This window comes from Lactuca virosa, chromosome 2 (genome assembly GCF_052849685.1).
Source record: "Lactuca virosa cultivar CGN04683 chromosome 2, Lactuca_virosa_CGN04683_v6, whole genome shotgun sequence".
NCBI classification, from domain to species: Eukaryota; Viridiplantae; Streptophyta; class Magnoliopsida; order Asterales; family Asteraceae; genus Lactuca; species Lactuca virosa.
In genome coordinates, this window is record NC_136427.1 from 202,170,424 (window position 1) to 202,174,551 (window position 4,128).

Sequence of the window (4,128 nt, forward strand, 5' to 3'; positions counted from 1 at the left end):
GAAAGGGTATTAATAATAGAAAAGGGGTGATGCGTCCAGTCGAACGAGCTCAAGTAAGTGGTTCCCAAATACCAATACATGATTTTTATGATTATATGATATGATTCGCATGCTAGATTAGAGCTAAGGATCTAGGAGATATGCCTTTGTATGCTTGTATGAGCTTGTAGATTTGCATGCTAGAACTAATCAGTCAGTGGTAGGATGGCATGTATAGGTTATGACTGATTGTATGAGCCTTAGAATTGCATGCTAGTATAGATTCCAGATAAGAGGATAGAATGGCTTGATTGGTTAGTTTTTCCATTGTCTGAATGCTGCTTGCTTTGTGCTTTATGGGACTCTTAGCAGTGTGAGCTACCTATTAAGTGAGTATGCTAAGTCATATGTGGAACATGCTTAGATAATCTCAGAGTGATGGACTTGGCCCTATTGCGTACCACTCGTCTGAGTCCAACCGTTCTAGGATTGAGTCTTTTACTCGAAGGATTATCTGATTTGTGTTGCATGTGACTATATTCATGAGGTAGCTAGTTCACACTACTTGGAATCTTTCAGCAGCTGAGGACTGGGTGGGGTCGGGAACCTAGGAAAGCCTAGGGTATACTATAGTGAGCCTAGTGGTGCGGTGTAGTGAGTCTTGGTGCTTTTATTGAGAAAGTGACTTAGAGGATTCAGGATGATTGCTGAGGAAAAATATGGATAGGAGTGGAAGGTAGTATTGGGACCGTACTACCGAAAGCATAGGATCCATACTCGAATTGGTGAGAGTCTTGGAGAATCAAAGAGGCTTATGCGAGAAGAACCCTTGGTTATGTTTTGACATTTGTTATGTTGTATTTCAGTTTGGAGATGAGCTCTCAGGGAGATGGTCCAGGTTCGGGTTTTGGATCAGGTGCGGATGCTGAGACGATTCGCGAGCAGTTGTGTTAGGTGCAATTTGTGCACCTTTTTGCACACCTTTTAGTCCCATTTCATGCATCTATTTAGCATAATTGTTCTTCCTTTTTCTTGCATTTCATCATATTCATGTTAGTCTCTAGAACAACCTTATTTGCACACTTTCATGTCTTTTTCAGGTAAATCGGAGCTTGGAATGCGCTTTGGGAGGTGCCGGGAAGCATTGGTGAAGATTTCGGGATGATCGGGCGAAGAACGAAAAAGTTGGAAAAATCAAGTTTGGATGCGGAGTCAGAGGGGTACACGGGGCGTGTTGGATTTACACTAAAAAGTGAGCATGGGGCGTGTTTAACCAAGAAGAAGCTGTTGACCATGCTGAACACGACACGTGTCAGTTTAGTGCAAATCAACGCGGGCCGTGTTGACTGCTGAACACGACCCGTGTCAGTTTAGCCTATTTTAACACGGGCCGAGTTCGACCCAAAAACTGCCTTTTGACAGTTTTTCCTATTTTTCGTATCACGGGAATTGGGTCATTTTTTACACACACAGAACATACCAGGGCACTTTTGGAGAGGATAATTCAAGGGTTTTAGCAAGGGTTTGTCCATTAATCATTGGGAAACATTTTAATTTCTTCTTTGTAAGCACTTTAGCACTTAATTTCATCTTTTAAACTTGTTAATCTTGTTCTAGCCATGTGTGGCTAGAACCCTAACTTCTCCAATTTCATGTTTTGACTTTTTGGTTGTGAATCAAATCATATGACCTGATGTTTGTGTTTAATTTCTATCTAGTGAAACTGATTTTATTTCAATCGAATGTTTGATTCTAATAATGATTCTTATTGGCCATTTGAATTAGGGTTAGGTCATTCAAGTTATTCATTTTGCAAAATCCGTAATTGTTTTGTGAATTGAACTAAGTAACAAGCATTAAATTGATTTCTTATGAATGAATTTAGTGTAAATCTTTTCACACATTCTTACGCTCCTGAGCTTGTGAGGAGTATTGGGTGTTGTTGGGAACATTCACAATAAGCTTAATGCAATCTTTTAATCTAATTCTAAGAGCTTGTTTAGATTAGGTTAGTAAGGTTAGGATTAATCAAAGAGCTTGTTTTGATTGATTAATGTGGTGAATGGAAAGTGTTAGATCTAGTTAACACTTTCAAGTACCAACTTAGATAGAATGAAACAAATGTCTTGTCATCTTTGGTTCACATTTCTGGATTGTCATACATGAAGTTGGAGTCCCTAGAAAATCTGAACTTAATTCATTCGTTTAGTTGTTTACTTGTGTTTTAAATTTATCTGTTTAATCATTGCATTCAAAACCCCCATCTTAATCTTTTGTGAACAAATACCTTACGCAAAACAGGTATAGACTGATTGTCCCGTGTCTCTGTGGATCGACCCTGCTTGCCTTGTACTACCTTTCTAGTGCAATATAGTGGGATTATTTTGGAGTATATCGTACCCCTTTATTTGTTGGGTCTGACACGCCTAACAAATTGGGGCCGTTGCCGGGGACACGGTGTTACTAATTGTTTATGTCAAGATTTTTGTGAGCAGGTACATCTCTAAAAAAACATCAAAAAAATGTGTGGCTCGGAAATGAACACTCCTTTCATTAAAGACCAACTTTCTGAGCTAGCTCAGTTAGTTATGATGACTGGAAATGACCAAAGTGTGCAACCTACACCTATTCCTTGTGATTTTTGCACTCAAAATGGACATCATTCCAACATGTGTCCATATTTACAAGGGGAATGGAAGGAAGTGCATGAAATGGGAAGCTACTACTGGCCAAACCAATGGAGTTATGATCAACCTCAACATGATCAATGGTGGCAAAACAACCAAGCTTGGGGAAACAACCAATGCCAAAACCCATACCAAGCTTGGGGAAATGACCAATACCAACTAACTCCACAGTTCCAACAACCATATTCTCCACCTCCCCAACAACCTGAAACGTCGAGCATGTCCTTGGAAGACATTGTCAAAAGCATTGCCACTACTACCCAGATCTTCCAAGAAACAACCAAAGCTAACCTCAAAAGCTTAGAGCAACAAATTTCACAACTTACTCAATCTGTGAGTATATTGGAAACTCGGGGAAAACTATCATCGCAGACGGAGGAGGACCCAAGGCATACCGTTTCTTCCATCACCTTGAACGATGGGAAAAATGTTGATGGCCCAAGATTGTAATTAGAAGATGGGGAAGAGGAGGAAGAAGTAGAAGTGGAGAAGGTTGTCGAGGAAGAAGTAGAAATTAAGAATGCTGACATGGAAGTTGTAGAGGAGGTATTGGAGGTTGACAAAAAAGAGGCTGAGCCACCGACTACCTATGAGAAACTCCTTTCACCGGTAGACCAACCACAAGAGCTGAAAACGTTAAATTTTTTGGACCCTTCAAAGGATATGTACCCCGAGAAGGAAGACACCCAACCGGTCATCAAATCGACCACCTTATCGAAGAAGGAAGATTTGACCACCTTACTGGACAAGTACAAGAAAGGGTTCGGCTGGACGATTGTTGTCATTAAGGGTCTAAGTCCAACATGGTTCCCACGCAAAAAGAAAGTCAAGTACAAGATAAGTGTTCCATTGAAGGAGGTGGCGAAAAGTTTACTAAGTTGGAGAGCCCCACATACTTAGATCGATGCATACTCATGGGTAATGTTGAGCCAACGACTTTAAAAAAGGGCGGCTAACCGGGAGGCAACCCAGGGGTATTTTTGTCCTTTCTTTTAAAACTTTTTAGTCTTTGGTAAATTTCAAAATTTTAATGTCCCAAATGGTTTTAAACTTGTTTTTATACCTAGAAAATGAATCTCGGGCTCCAAAAATATTTCACGGATAGCTTGGGGAAGATGAAGAGAAGGTTCTCACCATAATTGCTAGGCTCCAAGAACGATTTGGTAAATTCTTTCCATATCTTTAATCGTTCATATTTTGCTTAAAAATCCAATTAGTGTGCATTTGTGACTATTTTTGACCCATTCCCAACCCGACTACCATCCCCCACCACCTTCCAATGATTAGATAGGTTGTTCTGCCCTCTCCAAGCATCGGGGACGATGCTTATATTCAAGCTTGGGGAGGGGTAGAGTTGTACATTAGGATCACCTCCATGCATTAAATTTCCAAAAAAAAAAATCAAAAATTAAAAAAAAAAGATTTTTTCGTTTATGTTCTTAGTTTCCATTTTTTTCTTCCT